This window comes from Ammospiza caudacuta, chromosome 3 (assembly GCF_027887145.1).
Source record: "Ammospiza caudacuta isolate bAmmCau1 chromosome 3, bAmmCau1.pri, whole genome shotgun sequence".
NCBI lineage: Eukaryota > Metazoa > Chordata > Aves > Passeriformes > Passerellidae > Ammospiza > Ammospiza caudacuta.
The window spans coordinates 89,533,877-89,550,367 of NC_080595.1; the positions used below are offsets into that span (position 1 = coordinate 89,533,877).

The following is a 16,491-nucleotide window of genomic DNA, read 5'->3' on the forward strand; positions in this document are numbered from 1 at the left end:
TGCCTGAATGCAACTTTATTTTGACATTTTTTCTTGAACCAGTGAAAATTGTTACCAAAAAGAATCCTCACATAATTGATTTATTTATGTATTATTTATTTTCATTTGTTATGGAAAAAAAAAAAAGGATTTCTTCTGTGGGAAATGATTGATTTCCAACAGTCATTCTTTTTATGAATACACTAGAATTCAAAGTTTTCCTCAGACAGGAAAAAGAAAAATTTCATGAAACCACCCTCTGAAATCTTCACAACACATCACTGTAAGGTTAAGAAATATAAGAGAAAATAAAATCTTCATAATAAAATCTTTCCATAATAAGATTTAAAATAAACAAAAGGCAAGAACCCAACTGTGATACTGTAGAATTGTATAGCAGGAATATTGTTATGAATCCCAAAATCATTTAGATTGGAAAAGACATCTAAGATCATTGAGCCCAACTTTTGACCAATCACTACCTCAGCTGAAGATAAAGTTAATCTCAAAAAATATACAAGATACGACATTGAATAATGCATTTTTATCCAGCTGAATATGTGTTCATGCAAATGAGGCTCAAATCTCTATTTTTTGTTTTCAGCTAAGAAGAGAAAGACAAGGTATCTTATACTGTTCCACTCTTTTTTCCCTCCATTTTTTCTTCATCCAGACTCTCAGATAATTAATATTACTATGTATATAGATATCCAGACTTATGGTACTCTCAAAATTCAAAACAATTTGAACATTGTGTCCCCCTTTTTCCTACTACACTCCTGAAATGGTAATTAAGGAAAATGTGAAGTTAGAAGTTATTTATCATGAACAAATTATATAAAGCAGAAGACCGAATATTCAGAAAACCTGAACACACATGTGCTTTTTATCCTGCACATACAGACGTATGATGTTTCCAGCTGAAAAAGGGAAGAACTGACATAAAGTCTGTGGTGGGTTTGCATTGCCAGACTTTGGCAGCGGGGACGAGGGGAGGAGGGGGGGAAACTACAGGGGTGGCTTCTATGAGAAGCTGCCAGAAGATTCCTCCATGTCCAGCAGAGCCAATCTCTGGCAGCTCCAAAATGGACCTGCTGATTGCCAAGGCTGAGCCAATTAGAAATGGTGATAACATCTACGGGAGAATTGACTAAAAAAGTGATTGTGCAGTTGAAATTGCAGCCAGAGAAAAGCAGGGCTAGAATGTGTGAAAGGAAAAGCTCTGCAGACACCAGGACCAGTGCAGAAGGATGGGGAAGCAGTGCTCCTGGCACTGGAGCCAAGATTCCCCTGCAGCCCATGGTGAGGCAGCTGTGCTCCTGCTGCCCATGGAGAACCACAGGGATGCAGATGAAGGATCCTGCAAACCTGTGGAGAAAGGAGCCCATGCTGGAGCAGGTGGGACTGGTGTCCCTGTAAAGGACCTACACTGCAGCAGTCTGTCTTTGCAGGCCTGCACCCCATACTGCAGCAGTTTGGGGAGGACTGCTGCCCATGGGATGGATTCACATTGGAGGAGTTAATGGAGAATTATCTCCCATGAGAAGAACAACATGCTGGAGCTGCTTCCTCCCTGAGCAGCAGCAACAATGTGTGATGAATTAAGTGAACATAATCCCATTTCCATCACCCTGCACATCTGGGGGAGAAGGTAGAGCTGGGAAGAAGGGAAGAATGGGAGAAGGTCTTTATAAGGGCTTTACTTCACATTACTCTCCTATGTTTTTTTTAGTATAAATGCACTATCCCTAATTCCAGTCTGTTTTGCCCATGATAGCATTTGGTGAGTGATCTTTCCCAGTTCTTATCTCAATTAATGAACTCTTGGTTGTGTTTTCTCTCCCCCATCCAGTTGTGGAGGGGGGTGATGGAGAGGCCTTGGTGGGCGCCTGGGACCCAGCTGGGGCCAACCCTCAACATTTATATGCCTCCAGTCTTTCTGTTTCTTCCACAAAAATCAGAACTAGCAGAAATTTGTGGATCATATTTTCCATCTTAAAATATTTTTGGGAAATTTCTAAGAAAAGAACAGAGCATTCTTCCAGAATTTAAAACAAAACAAAACAAAGTTAATTGGAATGTTTTAGCTGCACAAAAAAAATTACATAAATCTGAGTGGATTACAGATGACAGCATTATAGCTGAAAGGTGATGAGAGCTTAGATGTAAAAAGCAGCTGGTTTTCCCACACAGTGATATGCTTTCAAATTTAATATAGCAACAAAAGGAGTGGTGACAAATAGGATACATACAATCAGATTTTAAGAGCTATAAATCTTCATGTCTGATTTGGCAGCTTCAGGAACAATTCATTTATATAGAAATTCAAAGATTTACAAGAGAAGATTTAATGAGCTAAAAAACTGTATTGCAGCACTATAAAAATACAACTGAGACAATGCACTATTATGGACCATAGTTCTTGACCTGAGCACAGGTCAGGTCTACTGTAGAGAAGCAGAGAAGCTGCAATGATTACAGTATATTTCAACACAAGCATTTTTTTTTAATCTAAAATGTTTTAGGAATACAGGAATCATCTCTTTTTTATCCATATCTTTTTAACACTACTCATTGCCCTGCATACTAGTTCTGTACACTACATCAAGAAAGATTATGATAATATCAAAAATTTCTTTGAAGACACAACTGAAAATATAAGGTCTCCATTAAAAAAGTATTTCCTTCTAAATACAAAAGCCAAACATGAGTAAAAATTCAGTTCATCTGGACTTTTGTCCATGCATAGCATGTCGAATTCACCAACTCTACACCAGAGCTCAATCCTGCTAATTTCACTAATATTACTTAGATTGATAAAGCTTTTTGGGTGTGAATAAAGGCTTTCAGAGAAAGCATATACTAGTGAGTATTCATATATTTTATTCTGAAAGTTTAATCTTGTAGTTGCTTGAAAAGTGTCAGCACTGAAATGCAGTTATAGTGAAAAACCTGGTCTTGCTACAAAAGCAGCCCTTCTACACTGACGTTTCTTAAAATAAATTCCCTCCCCCCTAATATTTCTTCCACTGTTTCAAAAAAAAAAAAAAAAAAGAAAAAGTCAAATATTTACTACTTTTAGCAGAGAACTGTAGCTATGTTAGCGGACATGAGATTCAGTTCTGACTACGAATCACCAAAACACAAACATAAGCAAAACAACTGATATGGTTACTCAACTTACTAACTTTACTAAACATGAACCTTGTGGTAACAACTGTTATAAAAGGTGGAGAATGCTACCTTTGCTACTGTGTTTTAAGGACATCACATATCACATTGGAGTGAAGCCATCTCCTTGTACAGGTTTATGTATATACAAAATGCTTAAGTACTTTGGGACATCAGTAAATACCCAATGAAACCGTAGTTATAGCACAGAATGAAATGATCTTCTCAAATGGATGACAACCTTTGCAAAATTTTCTTCTCGGCCACTACTTTACTCTCACAAGGTGTCAACACACTCTCACACCAATATCAGGGCAGGGTGGTTTAGGCTCTTGCTTATCCAGAGAAATACTATCTCTCTGATTAGGACAGGCATCCTGTGTCTGGAACTCAACACTTCCTCCTGGATGTCTACAGGCCTTGTTAGACATGGCACAGATTTTAGCTCCTAGTTTCCCCAGTGAACTGTCAAGTGTACTTTTAACAGATGGTGTTTGCATGACATGCTGTCATGACAAAATAAATCCAATTCCCTGTAAAACAAACCTGCCTGATTTTATCTTTCCAGATGGAGAAAAAAAAAAAAAAAAAGAATAAATCTCTCAAATCAGTAAACCAATTTATTGTCTCTACTTGTTCAGAGCCATCAGGGACTTCAGCTTACTTAATTATATACTTTTACATATTAGTATGCTTAATACCTTTACCTGCCAGTATTATGGAATTTAACTAAAAATTAGGTATTAAGATGCATTTTACCTCTAACATTTATCATTCAGACTGAAAAGGTGCTCAAACAAATTCCTGTCAGAGATCTTTTATCTTCCTCTGTTACAATCTTGCCAGGTTTCCACCTCATCCAACACTATAAAGTATTGTCCACTGCTACTGAGATACATGTGAGGAGCAAGTATCATTGATTTGAGTATCTCACTTTCAAAATACATTTAAATCTTGCAGCGTCTACAAGCATTTTCTGGATACATCATTTCTATGCATCCAGTCACATGCCCAGTATTTCACTGGTTTATTTTGAAGAAAAAAACTTTTGTGTGCTCTTGAAAGACCCATGTCTAGTTTGTACTCTTTCTGCACTGCATAAAGTTTCATTTACCTAGGGTGTTAAAAGGTGCTTCATGCTTTTTCAATCTTTGTTCTGTTTTTATTTTCCATATTTTTCACATAAAACTTGATTATTTCTCTTATATTCAAAGCTCATTCACAGACTGAATGTATTTTTACTATCATTTCAATTTACATTTCAGAATTTAAAAATTTCAAAACAATGGTGTCAATGAAAATGGAAAGTAATATTCTATTTAAAGCTTGCAAAACTTATATATAAATGTAAAGTAAATGTAAAAGTAAATGTAAAATAAATGACAATGTTCCTCTGAAATGCAAATATCAACTAAACATGTATAACCTTGTAATTATGTCAAATAAATTTAGTACCAGTACCTCCCAATATATTCTTAGTACATTCTCAGTATATCCTCTCTGTTTAAAAAAAAATAATTAAAGAGGATATAATCCTGGCTAATATCAAAGTAAGACATTACTTTACATAGACAGTCCCTCATTATGCATCCCAGTTCTTCAAGGAAACATCAGCTAGAGGAAACGGTGAATATTCCATGAGACTAACATCAAAAAAGTATTTGAAGTCACAGGACCGGGAGAAAAATTAGGAAATATTCTAGTCAGGTTTGGGGTTTTTTGCTTCTTTTCCTAATAGCAGGTTTGAGAACATCAAAGATGCTTCAATCACCACACAGGTCTTTAGTACACAGACAGAGCACTCTCAGTGGATATGACTTAACTCTGGAACTTCTCAACATGTCATGCTATTATACTGCAAAAATTACACATTCTCAAGTCTTTTTGCAGAAATAATTGAAGAGTAGCTGTGAGTTCATTAACGTGATTGACAGATTTACATTCTGTATACAACCTCTAGGCTTAAGACTAGTGATTCAAATTTCTATTTGATAAATATAAAATCTATTCTTTATTCACTGACCGAGAATGAATCAACAAGATTTCTTGTATTTTCTCAGTTGGGATCATAAAGACTACAGTTTCCACAGCTTTGGAGGTCATCTTTATTGTTTTACTTGATATATGCCACTGGAAATTCAGAAATCCTTGAAAATGTTTCATATGCTCTGATTCTAATGCAATAGTAAGAAGAAAGACTGGCAATAACTATAAACATAAATCAGATTTTAAAATATTATTTTCATAATAATAAACAATTACCACATACACTAACATCCTAATTTAGTTCAGCATATGGGAAGTGCCTAATCAAGGAACAGTATTAGGCAGGAGGAAGGGCTGGTTAAACAGATGTTTCATGCAGCAATACAAGCTATTTGAAAACTCCCTTGCTATAATATCAGTCCTACTCCAGATATGCTCCATCTTCTGCTTTAGATGCATTTGGAATCTGAAAATGCACTAACGAACTACTCAGACCTATGTGAATTATGTGATGCTTTGAAGGCCATGACTTCAAAACAAAGTATCTGCGAGAGCTTGTCCTGGAGCAGACTGGCTGGACACTGGCCTCACAGCCACACTATGGACAACCAACATCAAGCCTCAAGAAGCAAGAAGCCACAACTGGTGACATCCAGGCAGCTTATGGGGAGGAGCAAAAGACACTGGGACTAAATGGGAGTGGCCATGCAGATCAACAGCCTGTGATTGGCCAGAAGGTTTCTAGAACATTCTATGAGAGACCACGTGTATGCGTGTCAGCCCTACTTCAGGGTCCTTTGAAGTAGCATCTTTATGTCTTGTTTTTCACTCGTTTGTGCCTTTTTATTTGTTTAATAAATATCTTCAGTTTTGGCACTTCATTTGTACCCATGCCTTCCTTGCTGCTGTTCCACGCGAGCACACCATCCTGGAGCTCCCAGAGCGTTTCCCCGTGCGCCCCGCAGATCCCTCAGGGTGTTGTGGCCGGCCCATCTCCGGCTGCTCTGCTGCTAGCCAGGTCAGAGACATCACTGGCAGTCAGATGCGGGCCACAACAAGTATTATTATATACAAATGGGTTACACTGCATATCTTTCTTCAATGGCCATTACGCTATTAGAAAAAATATTGGGTGTTCATGCTTCAGGTTCTAAAACCTACAATTTAAAATTTAACAAGTTATGGCAGTGTCTCTAGACATTTACTCATTCTCCCAGTGGTAACACCAGACTTAGAATAAAAATGGACAACCCAGGAGTCATTCCCTCCATAATTTGTCCTGAATACTTTTCAAATGTAGGCAAAAATTGCAAGAACGACGTTCAAGAAGGCCTTGAGAAATACTCCCTGGAGGCTAGACAAAAGACGCTAAAATTCCCTGTAGAAAGATACTGTAAAAAATGGCAGCTTTTCTAGAGCTGAGTGACAAGCTGTGGCACAGAAGAGGGTCACAAAGATAATCAGCAGACTGGAACATTCCTCCTACAATGACAGTCTGAGAGAGCAAAGGCCTGGGGAAGGCAGGTTCCTTGGAGACCTCATTGTGGCATTCCAGTACCTAAAGAAGGCTTATAAAAAAGAGGAAAGACAACACTTTACCCAGATAGATAGAGGTAAAACAAGGGGAAACGTTTTTATACTAAAAGACGAGATTTAGATTAGATGTCAGGAAGGAAATCTCCTTAGAGGGTGTTGAGGCCCTGGAAAAGGTTGCCCAGAGAAGCTCTGGGTGCCACAAATGTTATGGGTGCCACTGTTCATGGCCAGGCTGGATGGCATTTTGGGAAACCTGATCTTGTGGGAGAGGGTTGGAAATGGATGATGTTTAAAATGCCTTCCAAACCAAATCATTCTAGGATTCTATGAAGTTTCTAAATTGAACAAGATTGCAGCTTTGTCTCTCTATTATAGTGAAAATAAAAGGTTATATATGTAAATATTAACCTCTTTCCAGTCAAGAAGTCAAACAGAAATGCAATGACACTGTTTCAATTAAAAAAGGTATTACATGCACTGATTAATGTAATAGTGTCAATTTGGTTATTCATTAAGCTCCTTATATTTACATTTATTCACATTTTATTTTTTAAAGGTTTCCATTTTAAAGTATCTAACAGTTCTAGATATCTAACAGAAATATCAAACAAAATTTTGGTCTTTAAATAAGATGGTTTAAAAATGAAAACAAAACATTTAAATTATTCTTTATCAAGTGTACTATAAATTATTTGTTTTATGTAGCACAGAATAATGTCATCACTGAAAAAGAAAAAAGGAAGCATATATTTGATGACTTGACAATATTTGGAGAAAATGTATATTTTATCATTGTATAAAAGAACTGAATACACTGCAGTTATTTGAATTCAGAAAGTTAGAAGTAATGGAATAAAAGAGAGATTATGGAGGACAGTTTCAATCCACAAATATATTCACAGGGAGAATTAGCTGAATGAAATTTTCCACCAGAAATTTCACTGCATTTTCTCTAAAATGTCAGTTACCCCCACCTTGAAGATAATTTCAAGCTTACAAATTTTTTTTATTTAACTCAGATCAAAATTAAATAATTGATTTGTGAATAATTTTAATGATCAAAATACATATACTGCAAGAGACCTTTGTTCTTATTTGCAAGGACATTTATTAGGAGATTTCTTAGGTGCTGCACATAAGCTCTTCTCTGTTTTCATATAGTGTCTTACAGCAAAGAACAGCAAGGTAGCATCATGATTAAGTTGTTTATAAACAGTATCTATTCATACACTGTCATCTGCAGTAGATTTTATTTTTAAAAATTTGACACAGTCAGAAAAGAGCAAGCCAAATTGATTTATTCCAAAATTCACATAAAGTCACACTTGCTTATTTTAATAATTTTAGTCTACATGAATTTGAATACACTAAAAATTTAGAATTAATTTATTAATTAGAGGATACAGAATGGTTTTTAGTTCTTTTTTACCCCTGATATGGTATAATTAATTCTACATTCTACATTGGTAGAATTAATGTCCTTCTACCAATGTAGAATGACATTAATAAAAAGTATTAAGTTGGAACCCTAAAAATGAGATACAAAGGCACTGTTTATATAGGTGTACAAAAGTATTCAGATATTGCCTTATAAATAAGATCACAGACGTGACAGAAAATATAGATTTGAGTAGAAAATACAGCTGAAATTAAAATACCAAGACAAAAAAGAATATGTATTTCAACAGCACAAAAGTATTATATATTTCCATACAATTTAATCCCGGCTTTTAAAAGGTTTGAAAATTACTTTTAGTATAATGAGTCCATCATAATCTTTGAGCAAGTCCTTCAGCAGAAATAGCAAAACTTATCTGTTACAAACAACAGATATAAAATTACATGACAATTGTAATGTAGTAGAGATGAATAACTGAAAGCCAGAGAAATGGAAAAGAAAAAAAGAGACAAACAAGGGCAGGTCAGGAAAGTTTTGAAGTTCAACCACGTAACTCTTGCAAGAAGCTACTTCAAACTCTTTTTTCCCTAATTTACCAATGAATTGACTAAAGCATTGGAATATGATTGAATAAGAAAATATGGTCATGTTGACAACAGATGTCTTGGGCTCAAAAGGCCATTCAGGGCAGCCACACAAGGAGAAGCCATTATCCAAAACCTGCCTAGAGAACGCTTTAACAGATGGCATTGTGTTTCCTCAAAATGCTTAACAAATCTTACACAGTATTGTTCTAGTAGTTCAGTAAGCCACGGCCAGCTGCTAGATTTCATTTAAAACTTAAATTGTCTAGTGCTTCTCACTAAACAAGTACTTTAACCCACCTACTTGCTTCAAAAATCAGATTAAAACCTAGTAATTTCTGAAACAGAAGCAATTAAAAAACCCTATAACTGTCACATGCTAAAGTTAATTCTTGTAGCTTTTTTTGAATAAGCTCTAGCACCTTCAAACACTGGAAAATAAATAATCATCTGCAGCTGTCAACTTGGTTGAAATACAGGTTCCCTGTAATTTACCAATATATCTATGCCGTTCCTTTTTCTAGCAGATGGGGATTTCTATCAACATGCCTTTACTTGCTATGACCAAAATAGCTGGTGTGTCCAACTGCTCCTTGTTACTCCTTAGTATCCTGTTTTTTGGCTAGGATAGAGTTAGTTTTTTCACAGAAGCTGTGAGGGGACACTGCCAGGAGCTGTGTGGGTACGCCTTGGTGTTATTCTTTAGCACTCTACACTCTATAGGACTTCAGATCACATCCAGGGGCATTCTCACTCCCCAGAAGAACATGGGCATGAATTATGGTTAGAAAGAAGAAAGTGTGGGTGCAGAGGGTCTGTATATCCCTTGTTCATTGTCTCAGGGTCATGTCAGGCTGGCCAGTGAGTAATTTTTGCATGTAAATCACTCTTGTTTCTATTACTCTCATTATTATAGTATCATTTATCACTTTCTGATCCCATTGTGGTTTACAGTAAATTGGTTTTATCTCAATCTGTAATCTCCACCTTTTGTGTCTCTTGCTGGAGGAGGGGCAGGAATGCCTTGTCTGGTTTGGACCTTTGATGGCAGAGAGATCAATAAATAATAAATAATCGAGGAGCGCCATTCCTAAACAATGACATTTGGTGATCCAAGGCCTGAAAATAAATTTCCCTTATATAAATCTAATTTTTTTGTCCATTCCTAGTGAATTAATCAGCAGTTTTACAAAAACCAAACAAAAAATAAAGTCTTTTGCTCACTTTGCTTTGTTCTGATTTTGTATTTTTTGACCAATGTCTTTCCAACAGTTGAATTTAAGTTTCATTCAAGCTTAATAAAGCAACTTAAGGTGCAGCAGATGTACAGCTTTCAGTCAGTCTGGAGCTTACTAGTCCACGTTTTCTTGAAGTCTTGAAGAGCCTGCTCACTCATAACATTTCATTTTACATTTACCTCTGTTGGCCTCCAAGGGCTACTTCACCATGGGCTTCACCATGGGCTTCAGGGGAAGCTCAGCTCCAGTGCCTGGAGCACCTCCTCCCCCTCCTTATTCACTGACTTTGGTGTCTGCATCTTTGCTCCTCTCACATAATCCTACTCTTCTCTGAGCACAGCTACATCTGCCTAATAACTTTCTACTTTTTCCTTCTTAAATATTTTATCCCAGAAGTGTTATGACCCTCTCTGATTGGCTCAGCTTGAGACAGCAGTGGGTCTGTCCTGGAGCCCATGGCATTGACTCTATTGGACACAGGAGAGGCTTTTCACAGAAACCACCCCTGTGTATTTTCATATAGCTAAGAAACTACATGTTTAGAAATAGTGAGGGAAAATTATAAAAGATTTAACTTTTTAGTGCAATTATAAATATAGCTTTTAGCTTGATTAAAATTCTACTTAAAAGTTGAAGGTGAAAGGATCAACTTTAGTTTTAGCAGTAAGTTCTAATTTAAACAGATTTTCTATATGAAAAAAAAAAAAAAAGTGGGAACTGGAATATATTCTATATCCTCCATTTCTATGGTGAAATTCCTACAAGTCACTCAAAAGCTACAGCTCAGAATTAGATGCATTCATCACACACAGTTTGTGTGTGTGTGTATGTGTGTGTGTTCTGGTTGCACTCTCATAATGCACAGTCAGTTATGCAGACCTCCTGAGATACCGTTCAGCTCATTAAAGGCAAAGCTGCATCATGAAAATTAGAGACTCTTTTGATAATTGCAAATGTAAAATTTTCACAGCTGTTGAACTCATCAGACTCCCTGATCAGAAACTGAACTTGCAAAAAACCAGGCTGACCAGGCTGAAACCCTGGGTCTGATTTCCTTCAACTGGAGGGCTACACACAACACTATTATTGCCAAAAAAAGTGCAAGGGAACTCCTGATCACTCTAGAAATGTTGAAATTTAAGTAAGTGACAATTTATTCAGTAATGATTCAATACAGTTCCACCAAATGAAATATATGTTTGCATTATGCTCACTCTTAGTTAAGAAATTGTCACCATAGTAAGTATACCTTAGGACTACAAAATCACTCATTAAGACTTGCCTGAGCTGCACTTATCCATGCCTGAAAATTTAAAAACCCATTCCTATACTTTCATTTTAATTTATGATTTATGGAAGCCACCAATTTAAAAATACCGCTCCTTCATCAGTCCTGCTACTTAAATAATGATCTACATCATATCTTTATATTGCTCAAAGTCATGAGGGGAAGACAGAGAAGAAACTGTCCTCCATCATTATGTAACAACTGTATTGTACCATCTTTGTGACCTACTTGCAGTAAAACTATTTAGCACTTATCAAACCTATAAAGTCCTTATAACAATGAAGACACGCATGTAACAGTATTATGAGCTCCTTAATCATTAGTTTTTACACTATACTTTGAACTCAGTGTCATTTCACTACTTACTGCAGGTAATGATACTTTTGCAACAATTGTAAAGACTAAATTTTGATTGCAAAGTATTTCTATCCAGTCATAAAAATAGTTTACTCTATTTATATTATATAATAATCAAGCACAAGAAAAATGAAAACCGCTGTGTCAGTTAAGTCAACAGATAAAATTTCACTAATGATCAGGGGGGTAAGATTTTATCTGACAGGCAAATGATTAAAAAAAACGTTTAAAATATATTATAATTTATTTTTCACACTACATGACAGGAAGTGAAAACAGAACCTTGACACGAAAACAAAATTACCATTACACATTTTCCCTTAGAAGATCACAAAATAAACTATGTGTAAGGCTTAAACCTACAGCTCAGCATGAAGAGTTGTTGGTTTTTGCAATACCACTTCATTCAGAATTGTAGGAAAGTCAGTAATTTACTTTGACATGACAGAGTTGATGAAGAGTCAATAGTAAAGAGCAATTTTATGGGATATCCAGAAGCATTCTTTCCAAAAGAAATAAACCCTACATGTTGTATTGTCTCAGTGGCTTATAAGTTTGGAAAACTCCATTTTTCACCAGCAACAGGTTATAAACTCACCCTACAATGTTATTTACTTGTAAATATACTACCACTATAGAACGTATTTTATTGATTCACAAGGCTGTCTTTTCTTTTCCTTTAAAAAAAGCAATCTGGCATTTTTACCAAGCACTGCCATTTCTTCAATAAAGCTGAAGGTGACTAAAATTCTTTTTTTTTAATATATAAATAAAGGTTAAAACAAATGTCTTTAAATAAAAGTCTCATTTCCTTAATTAGCTGTTTGATATGCATTTGTTAATCAATGCCTTACCTGTTTGTTGCTTTTTTTTTGTCTGGTAAGTGATACTATATTTTTAGTTGGCTTTCAGAGTAAAATGTTCAGCACTGTGTTGCAAATAGGAAGAGGTAACAAGACACTTAGCCATGGGCGCAATGCATTGATAATCTCATTTGTCAACATAACCTTAAGGATTTTCCATTAAAATGAAAAAGAGAAAAAGAGAGATCAGTCCACTATCCAGGGTTTGCAGATTATATCAAATAGGCTTTGGCACTGAGAAAGAAATTAAGATTAGAAAATAGTTGCTAACTATGGGACTATGGGATAGTCTATGGGGGTGCTGTTTTTATAGAAAAAAATATAAACTGACACTAAAAAACCTGTTCCTTGGCCTTCCTCTGACTTTTAATGTGACTACAAGCAAAACACGTACGAGACTTCTTAAGTGAAACCTATGTAGAACATGAAGTCGTTGTGAACAGAACCATTCCCAAAGTTTCCTGTTGGGCTGCTCAAACCATTTAAAGCCCAAACCATTAAAATTGTGGGGGGTCTTCCCCTTCTGCCCCTTCCCTGTTTAAAAGCTACAGTTCTGTACATGTCAAGAAGTGATGTCTCTTAACTGCCCTCCTAACAGGAATGAGAATTGCACTGTCTCTCTTTCTGTCATGGTTAGAACAGATAAATTCAGAATAATTCTAGCACATCACCAAGGAGACAAATTATCATAAAATAAGAAATAGACCAGCTGGTGATGATTTTCTTTAGAGGTGTTAATTTAATTTCTTTAGTTTTCTATACAATGCCCATGTCATAAAACCACTGGTACATCAGTACAGTTAGTTCTCTCCCTCTCCTTCTTGTTGAAATTAAAAACATTACAAAGCTTACAAATACATTACATTTCTAACAGTGAACAAGATTAGAAGGGAAAACTGACAATGACTCAAATTATGAGAAGAACAAAGGAGAAAGGGATGTTTTGTTGGGGTTTTTGGGCATCTGCTGAAGAAAATGTTCTGATACCAATAGGAAAAATTTAGAGAAGTTCTCTAAATTGGCAGGTAGCAGCTTTAGTAGGTATGATCATGGTGACACGCAGGTAAATTGAAGCAAACATATTTAGTGCAAGAGTAGAACTGAATTCTAGTCTGTGTCTGAAACAGCAAATGTCTGATCATTGACATTTCACTCTTTCTACTGATTTTATTTATAGACCAAATGGAGTAAAGTCAATACAAGATCTGTGATTTGCTCTACTTGCCCCAATCAAAATAATAATCCTACTATAATCAATAAAAGGAACCAGTAAGAGACTGAATCTATAAATAAGAGTTTATCTCATACTTCAAGCAGAAAATAGATGAGAGAGACAAAGACACAAAATTTAATAGAATAAAGCTGTTAATTTTAATGATCTGATTTCTTTTCCTAATACTTCAGCTAAGTTGTTCCAGTAGTTGTCTTTTTCAATAAAAGAAACTTTTTTTTGGTCACAAATTAAATAATTACATGTCTATAATAAATATAGTTTCTATGGCAAATCGTGTGATCACATGAAGTGCTGACATCCTAAGAACTGTATTTTACTGGCTAGAATAAATATCAAATGTCTAGTTACAATGATTGTGAAGGATGCACCATCCTTCCTAGGAATAAAGCAAGTATATTTCAACTAAACTTTGCTTTATTGCAATTAAAGTTATCTTAAGTTAAAGCTATAAGAAATCTGTCTATCAATACCCCAGAAGCTGCATAAGAATTATAGCTTTCAGGAACTCCAAATTGAGTATTTAATAATTTCCCATGGTAGGTGACTAATTCAGTAATCATTTTATCTTCTAAATACACGAAGGACAATTACAAAGTTAAATCCAAAATGGACATGGATTCTGGCCATTTATTTCTGTGATCATTTAATTAATTTTTTTTTTCATTGCAGGGTTCAAAGTACATCTGTTCAGAAGAGAGACTGTTCCTTCTGCTGATCCGCTTACATCTGCAAAGGCAAAGTACTGATCTCCATTCCCTTTTGAGTGTCCCATTCCACAAGGGACTCCAGAATTGTGAATCTTTTGTACAATGAAGCCTTTTCTGACAACTTAGTATAAACTAAGTGAATCCTTAGTACAATGAAGCCTTTTCTGACAACATTTAGTATAAAGTATCTTATTCAAGAGATAGGATTTAGTTTCCTTTATATTTTTTTAAGTTTTATTACTGTATGAATTTTTCATGCTTCTACTCAGTGAAAATAATTTTGACATTGTGTGCGAGCACCAGGAAATAGATGCAAGACTGTATATCAAAGACCTAACAGAAAATTCAGCACCATTTTTCTCTTAATATGTTTTTAACACTTTTTTCCAGACATAACATTTTAACATTTCCCACTTTAAGATTTTAGCAAGACTTGGTTGAAAAAAATAAGTGCAAGTGTTTGTATTACTCATTTAAAAGCTTGCAGTAGCTATCAAGATTACCTAAACAGACATTTAAATACCATGAATCTGCAGAATGGATATTATATAACACTATTTCAAAAGACAGAATTATGCTTGTCAAATCAAAGTTCAAGAAGCAGAACAGCAGTAGTACAAAATTTGACCTTTTTTTTTTTTTTTTGGTTTTGCACAAAATAATTCGGATCACACTTGAAATAGAATTAGAATGTCTTGTGCCCTGAATTGTCTATCTATAACTGCTGTAATTACAGGCAGTATTCCAGTTGAGAAAACTACTATAACATAGATAAGGGGACCACCTCACAGTAGAACGTTTCACCAAATAAAAATACACACTCCAGAATTTTTGTTAATTCTGTAAAGGGACTGTCTAAAGTTATAGAGAATCTAGGTAAAAAACCCATTAAAATAAATTCTTTTCTTTTGTACACAATGACATGTAGCGATACAAATATCTCAGACTGTGGATATTTTTTAAAAATACAGCAAAAACATCAAACCCATTATTTTATCTTGGCTCTTTTCTCCTCTTCATTAACATTAGCAGAGTGGATGTGAGCTGCAACATGATCCTTCCTACTCTTGTCACTGTGACAATAATAATTAATAAAACCCCGAGGCAATTCATCACAATTTTCTATGGCATCTATGTGTCAGCTATGCACTTCTCTCTTGAATATGTAACCTCAATCATTCTGGCGGGTCTGTTTATTTAGGTGAAATGTCAAACTGATAATTTCTTTCCCTCTTTCTTACATAGAGTCAGTGACTTATTCATGTCAACCTGTTAATTCTTGAAAGAAAGGGGCAAAAAGGCTATACTGACTCCCCAATATATTCTGGTCCTCACAGTGTAAGTAAACAAAGACAAGCTTTAAATAAACAATCATTTTGGCCAAGGTCCAAAAGAAGAAAATAAACCCCCAAGACTTCATGTTTTAGATTTTGAACACTGATCACACTTTGAAAATCAGCATGCCTTCCTTATAACTATTGAAAAATTCACTACAAAAAAACCCCGGGATTTTATTGATTAAAGCTGGTTTCCCAAATGAGTTCAAAGTTACAGCTGTTTGCATGAATGAATAAAAGTGTACTGTGCCCATGATTTGCTCTGTTGGGTGGTTGTTTTTTTTAAATCACAGGTAAAAAAGCATTGCTTTACGGATCAATTATTATAATCAGGTTTTGCATGTAATATGATGGTATCAATAAAGCAACCAGAAATTCAGTTAACTTTTTTAAAAAAATTGAATAGTACTTTATCAGAATCTATGTTAGATTTTGCAAAGTCATCCAAATTTGGAAGATGGAACAAGCTTCCTAATGTCTTCAAATCACTTCAAGATACATTTTATCAGTATCACATTTCTAGCTGCTAAGAGGGCACTTCAGCTTTACATCTGTGTAGAGCGGAGCTCATGGTAACTAATTGACAAAAATGATCAAATACTGTGCATGAACCTTTTGAAGCCATCTCAGCACACAAGTGTACTAAGTTTTCATGGTTTTCCTTAGCTAACTTGAAAGAGATATTCTTGTTGCCACTCCTAGAGAATCTTAAAAATTACAATTTCATTTTGAGATCAGTTTAAGCACAAATACTTGCTCCTCCTTCTGAGGCTGAAAAGTCTCATTCCATCCATGACAGCCTGCAGCTGTTA

At 35.3% G+C, this 16,491-nt stretch overlaps 1 protein-coding gene across 1 annotated transcript in view; it reads right to left on the reverse strand.

Annotated features, from left to right (window-relative positions):
- The window catches only part of CSMD1 (CUB and Sushi multiple domains 1), a 1,059,051-nt gene that overhangs the window by 327,318 nt on the left and 715,242 nt on the right, over window positions 1-16,491 (reverse strand). The gene's annotated exons all lie outside the window — the stretch shown is intronic.